This window comes from Pinus tabuliformis, chromosome 7 (genome assembly GCF_031772625.1).
Source record: "Pinus tabuliformis cultivar Carrire ecotype Pingquan chromosome 7, CPIR1, whole genome shotgun sequence".
Classification (NCBI taxonomy): domain Eukaryota; kingdom Viridiplantae; phylum Streptophyta; class Pinopsida; order Pinales; family Pinaceae; genus Pinus; species Pinus tabuliformis.
The window spans coordinates 583,339,741-583,348,668 of NC_142293.1; the positions used below are offsets into that span (position 1 = coordinate 583,339,741).

Consider the following 8,928-nt stretch of genomic DNA (forward strand, 5'->3'; position numbering starts at 1 on the left):
CTTAAAAACTAAAGCACAGAACTTGGGAGCTTCAAGACCCAGGAATGGAATTTGGTATTTGGTAACATTTTACAAGGGAAACATGATTGAACATCAAAGTTTCAAATGAATGCGTACACGCATAGAGGATTATTATGGAAGATTCCTTCTTCATGGAATAGTAATATAAGCCATGAGGATATTAAATGTCCTTAAAAACTACAGCACAGAACTTGGGAGCTTCAAGACCCAGGAATGGAATTTGGTAACATTTTTAAATGGAGTTTCCAATACAAACTAATGGGAATCACCCACAAGCTTTCAAGTTCATGGCCCCTAAATTTTTGCATTCTTGATAATGTTTTCTCACTGTTTCAATGTCAATTTCATGATGCTTCCAAAAAAAATTACAAAACAATTTTATAAGTTTTAATTTCTATCTATAAAATAGCTACTCCATCGTGAAGAACAGAGATTATTGCTACTCCATCATGAAGAATAGAGAACTTGCGAGCTTCGAGACCCAGGAATGGAATTTGGTAACATTTTAAATCGAGTTTCCAATACAAGCTTTCTCAATCTGACAGAATCACCTACAAGCTTTCAAGTTTGTGGGCCCTAAATTTTTGCATTCTTGATGATGTTTTCTCAATGTTTCAATGTCAATTTCATGATGCTTCCAAAAAACTATAAAACAGTTTTAAAGTGTTAGTTTTTATCTATAAATTAGCTACTTCATCATGGAGAATACACATTTGTTAGGTATTATTTGGCATTTCACATCATGTTGTATTATGAGTCATTGTGTAAGTAAAGCAACATTGTGAATCTAGTGTGAGGAGGACCAAGGTGTATTTAGTAGTCACAATTGATTGAGGGATGAGGCACATTGAAGAGTCATAGATAAGAGAGATGCATTGAAGAGCATTTTGGTAGTACATCATGAGAAACTGTGTGAGGCATTTTGCCACCATTTGGTCATCTCAACATATTTGTTACTTTCTGAAACTAGCATTTCCCAGGTATGCTTGTCCACTAAAGTTTGTTATGTGATTCACTGTAGTGTTGTAAGTTACACTGCATGGTTTCTTAAATTTTGCTGTGGTTTTACTAATTCCCTATATGGTCTGCTAAAGCCAAAATATTATAGCTTATGACATGACGTGTGAAGTTTACTTTCCAGGCTTTAGATATAGAAAACAGTAGCTGAGTTTTGTTACTTGTTAACTGTTGAATAGTTGGGTATACTAACATGTGAAGTTTACTTTCCAGGCTTTAGTTATAGAAAACAGTAGCTGAGTTTTGTTACTTGTAACTTGTTGAATAGTTGAGTATACTAACATAGTAAAGTCTGATATACTATAGTATATACCATATTGCATTTCCAACAGATAGGAGGCATTTGATTGAAATAAAATTTAAATACTAAAATCTGAAGCATTCCTAGGAGACAAAATAGTTCAGAAATAGCCCACATTTTGATTGAAATAAATAGTAGAATATACGCATTTATAAGAAGCATAACATTCCAATATTGGCATTATATTTCAGTCAGTTTTGAATTTAACCAAATATACGTGGATTATATTCATCTATCATGAATGTATCTGAACATTGGTAAGTAATACCTTCAAACAGCGTATGAATGTAATCTGAACATTGGTAAGTAATACCTTCAAACAGAGTATGAATGTAATCTGAACATTGGTAAGTAATACCTTCAAACATTGTATGAATGTAATCTGAACATTGGTAAGTAATACCTTCAAACATTTTATAAATTGAAATATGATATATATCAATGCACTACTCACTATAAGATGTATTGTGATTTAGAATATTTTTTCATAATTATTTAATTTATAGTATTGCCACTCCCAACCTGACGTTTCTTGTAAATTTGGAAGGAACTTCACTGTTCTAAACCCTCATATCCACATTCCCAATGTCCTGCATTCTAGATACTTGTATTCTAGATACTTGTGCAATGTGAAGAAACTTTGATGTTATAAACAATCATATCCACCTTCCCAATGTTCCGGCATTCTAGATGCTTGTGCAATGTAGCTATTATTTTATAACAACAATATTTCAAAGTACCATTTGGCACTACCAAGAGTGTCTAAGAGTACAAAAATAAAAAGGCCATCACATTCCCCTTGCAAGAATGTCTAAGGAGTACAAAAATTAAAAAGCTATCGCAGCCCATACAGTGCACAAAATATTAAGCAAACGTATGACAAATTTAGATGAATATATTACTGTAAGTGCTAGTATGTGGTTGGGCACATCATCATTTAGAAAGAAGAAACAAATGACACAGCAAAAAGAGTCAGCATCCGTCTTAGTTCCCAAGGTTGAAGTTCAACAAATTAGATGGGAGTACTCTACCCAGGCGGAGGAATTGCCCGGTTTCCGTCGCCGCCCGGAAAAACCTCCGGCTCCGGCCGCCGGCAATTCCTCTGCCCTCCGCCACCCTCCGCGGCCTCCGCCCAGCTCCGCCACCCTCCGCATTAATGTCGACGACTGACAGGTTCCTGACAGACATTCCGATTTCCATCGTGTCTTGCCGCCGGGAAGTTAATTCACCATGGAATTTGAATTTGGAAATAACCCGCGGGCTGCTCCCTCACCAATTCCTCTGCCTGGGTAGACTACTCCCTGCCATTCAACTTCACACAGAAGCCAATCCCATGAATCCAGTGAATGCTCCTGCCATGGTCGACCACGCATACTCTTTTACTTATGTCTCTCTCTTGCAGGCCTGCATTCGGAAAAACGATTTGTGGAGAGAGCAACCATGCTGGTGTTTACCTCTGGTCTGAACCCCTCTGAGGGCAATGGCAAGGTCGTCTGTGTCATGGATGTGTCCAGTTATGTAGGCTTGTGGATTGTTCAGGGCCTTCTGCAACGAGGCTATTCAGTGCACGCCACTATGCAGAGAGACGCTGGTATGTTTATTTATTGAAAAGAGAACAAGATTTTGTAGTTTCTTGATAAATTTCACGTTAAGATGAATCTATGAATTTAAGATTTTAACCCAAGTTTGATGCATTACCTTTTTTTTCAAACCCCTAAGAATAAATATAGGAAAATTGCGCCATCCCATCCCTATTTTGAATTCCCAGTCACCTTGAAATTGAGATGAAGGTTTTCACATTTCTTTTTTATTGAACTTATAGTATGCTGGCATTCTTCATTGATGATTTTAAATGGTGGCAGGCGAAGTTGAGTCTCTCATAAAATTGCATGGGGATCGATTGTAGATCTTCTATGCAGACGTCTTGGATTATCACAGCATTACTGATGCGCTCAAGGGCTGTTCTGGTCTGTTCTATAGCTTTGAACACCCTCAGAGTGCTGCAGGTTATGATGTAAGTTAGTGAACCTTTGAATTAAAGATGTGGGCATTTTGGTATATGTATTGGAAGGGTTGAATATTGATAGATGTGGACTTGTGTAATACAGGAAGTGATGGCAGAACTTGAAGTACAAGCAGCCCACAATGCACTGGAAGCGTGTGCTCAGACCTAGACCATTGAGAAAGTTGTGTTCACTTCTTCTGTGGCTGCAGCAATTTGGAGAGAAGATGGAGACTACAAGGTTAATGCCCTTGATGAGAGGCATTGGAGTGATGCAAATCTTTGCAGGAAATTGAAGGTCTGTATATATAATTTTTAAATGACAAAATGTTAAGTTTAGTATACAATCTAAGTAAAGTGGACTGATTTATCACTTTTTCCTTTTAACTTGTTAACGATATCTAACTGAATGGTATGTTCGATAGCATTGGTCTGATTAGTTGCTTAATCTAGTAAGTAACTCAGAAGTTTGCATCTAAAGCTACTTTGATCAGATTAGTTAATCTAATAAATAACTTCAACGTTTGCATCTACAGTTTTTCAAGGCCAGCTACAATAGTAGTTTTCCAAGGCGATGGAATCCATGACAGTAGTATATTTAATATGAGCTAAACATGACATTTGTAACAATTGTATCTGGGTGGGGAAAAGCATAATTTCTCCTTCCAATCTAAAGAAATAAATCCAATTGACTCTTTCATATTTTAGTTTGTCCACCATCATTTTACTGAGCTATACAATGCATCTTGCTTCAGCGTTCTCTCAGTCCATGAATCCATATCCAATTAGATTTTGGCTTTTTGAAATTGCTCAAATGATAATACATGCTACATATTCATCTTGCTTCTTTCAATCCATGAATCCATATCCAATTAGCTTTTGGCTTTTTAAAATTGCTCAAATGATAATACATGCTACATATTGCAGATAACCCTGCAATAATCCATATCCAATTGATCTTTTGCCTCTTAAGATTGTTGAAGTGATACCACATCATAGACAACAGAGTGCATATATCTTCTCTATATGCAACAATCCATATCCAATTCATTTTTGTCTTTGAAGTTGCCCAGGTTATAAATTCATCAAATAATGAGAAAGTCTAGATATGTAACCTTTGTCTAAATATTTGGTGCATACTGAATCAAGGCTAAAATGGCTTTGTGCTAAAATGGCTTTGTGGAGTTCAAAGTTGTACAGTTTAATAACAATATTCTGAACCTTGCAGTGATCTGTGGTATTATGTTCTAATTACACAATATTTCCTGTTCACAGTTGTGGTACGCATTAGCCAAGACACTATCAGAGAAGGCTGCATGGGCGATGGCCATGGACAGGGGGTTGAATATGGTGACAATCAACTCATCTCTGATTGTGGGACCTGGTATCACATACAAAAGCTCAGGATCTACCATTGCATATCTTAAAGGTGAGGGTGAGAGATCTGCATATCAAATAGACTCTGCTCTAGAACGTACAAATATGGTATAGTAATCCCTTGGAGAGGATCTAATCTATGGAAGTGCAAAATATTAGCTAGTTTATTTACAGTGGCTAGTCTTTGTGATTGCAGGGGCTGCACAAATGTACGAGAAGGGCACTTTAGCTAGTGTAGACATAAGGTTTCTAGTGGATGCACATATATGTGCTTATGAAGATCCATCTACCTATGGGAGATATATATGTTTCAATCAAATAGTCAGTAATGCAGAAGATGCTGTCAATTTAGCACAGAGTTTGCAACACCTGATACCGTTCCCTGATAGGTACAAAGCAATTAATTATTCTTCAGATATTAAAATCATTGAAGATTCTGTATCTTCAAGATTTAAATTGGGTTGCTTACCTAATGATATTTTATCTTAGCTATTATGTCACAATGAAATTAATCATACATAGATACTATCCAAAGATAGTCATGAATTCATTATTTATTTGATTTTTTTCATAATTTGGTAACATATTTGAAGACTCGACGGTTTGCCAAGAGCGTCTGAGTAATAAGAAGCTGACTGGATTAATGGTTGGATATGGAAACCATGCAACCCTAAGCAGCGAACTGTAAGGGAAGGGGGGAGCTTTTCCCCATGTTATAGCTTAACAGCAGCCATCAATGAGGGGCACAAGAAAACTTGGGGAGTTTACATGTTCAAACTATATCCATTTTTGTACATAATGTAATGTAATTTTCACTTCAAGGTTTGTTGGATAGTTGGCAATAAGTCGATTTCCTTCACTACGAGCACCAGCCTTCATTTGATAGTTGGCAATAGCCCTAAGTCGATTTCCATAACGACCAGCATTGAAGTTTAAGGATGTGACTAAGGCTCTCTACCATATGCATTTTTTTTGGTTAATTTCTGAAGTAAAATCAAATTCATGATTCCTTGCAAGGAAAAGTGAAAGCAAGCTTTGTTGATGGGTTGTTTTGTGTGTGAATAAAAAGTGGATACCTCATACTTTGGAATTGTTTTATCATTATGAAAGTTCCTCCTGTTTGTTTTACCATTATGGGAAGTTACACTTTTTAAGCATCAGCGGTGTTATGAATGGAATGGGAAGTTACACTTTTTATGTTTTATGGAGTGTGTAATGTTCGCTTATATGTGGCAATTTTGTTACAGAAGGGCTGTTTTTTTTGTCTGTCTCTATATTTTCTTATAAATTGATAGCATCTTTATATATTGGGATGGTAAATTCTTCAATTACAAGATAAAAAATAGAATACTGCTCTGCCTTGGAAGATCGAACTTTTATTTTTAATTTTTTATTATTTAAAGTATGGAATGGATTCGGTTTTTGGAGCTAATGGAAGGTAAATTTCCATTTCTTTTTCTAATATATTTGGGTTTTGGTTCATTAATATATTTTATAACATGAAAGAAAAGCTTCTTAATTAAATAAAAAACAAACTATTTATATATCTTATGAATAATTTTTGTTGGGATTAAAACAAACTCTACAAACATTCTCACTTTTTTTTAATAATTTTAAAGTTATTAATTTTTATTTTATATTTGTCAATATTTTAAATAATTTATTATTATTAAAAATATATTTTTAAATATATAAATAAATTCACTTTTTTAAAAACTAATTGAGTCTACTTGCTTTCTGTAAGTAGTTTTTACTTTCAAATATTTCTCCATAAATTTGAACTTTTAAAGTTCAAGAATATTAAATTTACATAAAGTAACTAATTCACATTTCACATCTCAACTATATAAGAAAATATTACTTTGTTAATTTTTTTTTATAGGATTCATTAATTTTTTCACATATATCTTGAAAATAAACTAAGGGAAAGATAAGCACTAGTTTTTATTTTTTAGAAGGGTCCCCATTTATTTAGCTTTATTTCTAAAACTAAATAAAAAGGGGGGTTGTTGATGGCCACAACAGGGCCATAACTCTTACTTCTTCCCTTCATAAATTCAAATCATTACAATCAAGTGAAATCTCTTAATACTCGATGACTAATTTAATCTTTAACTCTTTCCTAACTTGACCATCGTGTGGACATCGTTAACCTTAATTACATGTGAAAACCCTTAAGACAAGATGTATTTCTTAGGATTCTAAATAGGGTGCAAGTGATGATGGTGAATGTGGTACAAGGGAAATGATGTTTCAAGAGCTAGAGATTATTTTTCTTTTTCTCTTTTTATATGCTTAGTTCTTTCTTTCCTTCTTTTTAATCTGAGAATGGGGCTGGGAGAACCTGGGTTTTATAGCAAGGCAGCATGTCTCATGTGCATGATGTGACTTTAGTTGCTTCTACCTCGAGCATTTTTTTTAGCTCTTTGATTTTTATTTAGACATTCTTATACCTAATAATTTTCCTTTTTATTTTGAACCTTGCTACAATACATATGATAACTCAAGCATGGAAGGAGAAGTGATGATAATGCATGAAAATGTTGATGAAGTGATGGGGTGTGAAAAATGAGTAGGGAAAATGATGTAAAACACCTACCTTGGTTTCTAGTAGTTCAACTTGATTCATAAGGTGATACATTATCTAGAGGTAAATTATGAACAAACCATGGTACAACATGGTAAAAGACAAGAATTTAAAGTGTTATGAGCCAGTATAGAATATACCAATGATTACCATATATCACAACCCACATCCAAAAAGCAACATCATCATGTGTGAGAGGATGAGCATAGAGTGCATCACAGTTTGGTATAATCTCTCTCTCCCAAACACCTGACATCACAAGGGTCAGCTAAGTATGTTAAAAACATCTCTGGAAAATGTCCATGGAAATTCCATATATCTTATTTATGGAACTGCTGGTTCTGATACAAAACACAAGTGAATTGATTCTCTAGCTACCCCGGCAAGTCAAAGGATAACAAGAACAAAGCAATAAAGAAAAAAAAGATGACTTGGAGAACTTGGGAGTCAGACATGGACAACAATATTAGCAGGATGATACTTGGGAGTCAGACATGGACAACAATATTAGCAGGACGATAAACATCATTGATGATATTTCAAGATTTTCCAATTATATTCAACAATGCAACCAATCATTGAATCTGGTTATTGCTGAAATGGCAATTTCTTTGAAAGTTACATTTCATTCCTCACTCATCCAAATAGGGAGACTTCTAAGTCCACCAAACAGCATGTTAGCAAGACAGGACTATTGCCAAGATGTAATATCAAGGTCACTCCTTTTCTTGTCATTCTAATCTCATCAAAGACACTAACTTTCGAGGGCTCTCCAAACTGTTCAAAATAAACAATTTATTCTAGTATAATCAACAATGTATTTGGTTTAGCTCGTAATGCTAAATGTATCATTGAGCTGGATCTGAAACTCCCCAGCTTGCATGCTGGGCCAGTAAATGTATTCATGTAACTTTGCCACTTCCATGATTACCATGGACAATCTTTTAAAGACCAAGGGGAGAAAACGAGTGCTAGGAAACTTCTCCAAGGTTTAACATATGTTGATTGCAGGATTGATGAATTTCTTGTTGTAGTTACCCTAGAGGAGATTCAAAGCACACCCGTAGCAAGCACCATGTGATTAGATATTTTTGGATCTATATTTATTCCTTTGCCACGACAAGGAATAGACATTTTGTCCCTCATAAGTCGGCCACCTCAGAAGTTGCATGATACAGTTAGGGCATGTAATCTCAGTGATAAGTCTGAGGCGAATTAAATAAAAGAATGGTATCTGAGCCTGGTAGCAATTTAACAAGGTATCCATGACTCGACGTCTTGCAGAGTGAATGAGAAGGTTGTTGACTGGAGTTGAATTATTTGACAGTTATGATAACAATTTCATTGGTTTGATTAAAACACGTTGAGTGAAAATGCTTGCTCCTTGTCTTAAGAATGAAGCTTATCTTTATGTTTTGAACAATGCAAGGTGGGTAGAGGGAATTCATATCTCTAGTTTTGCAGACCACTTGGGCTTTTGATTGAGGGAAGTATGGAAGTCATTTGCTATATAAATTAAAGTATGCTCCTCATTTTTGCATACAACCTTGAAAACTAGATTAGAACATACCCTATTCACTTCATCTCTGAAAACAATCTCTATAACCTCTTTGGTCATGTATG

At 35.1% G+C, this 8,928-nt stretch overlaps 1 pseudogene; it reads left to right on the forward strand.

Annotated features, from left to right (window-relative positions):
* The first annotated feature begins 2,779 nt into the window (after positions 1 to 2,779).
* LOC149248772 (cinnamoyl-CoA reductase-like SNL6) lies at positions 2,780 to 5,406 on the forward strand (annotated as a pseudogene).
* Positions 5,407 to 8,928: the final 3,522 nt, after the last annotated feature.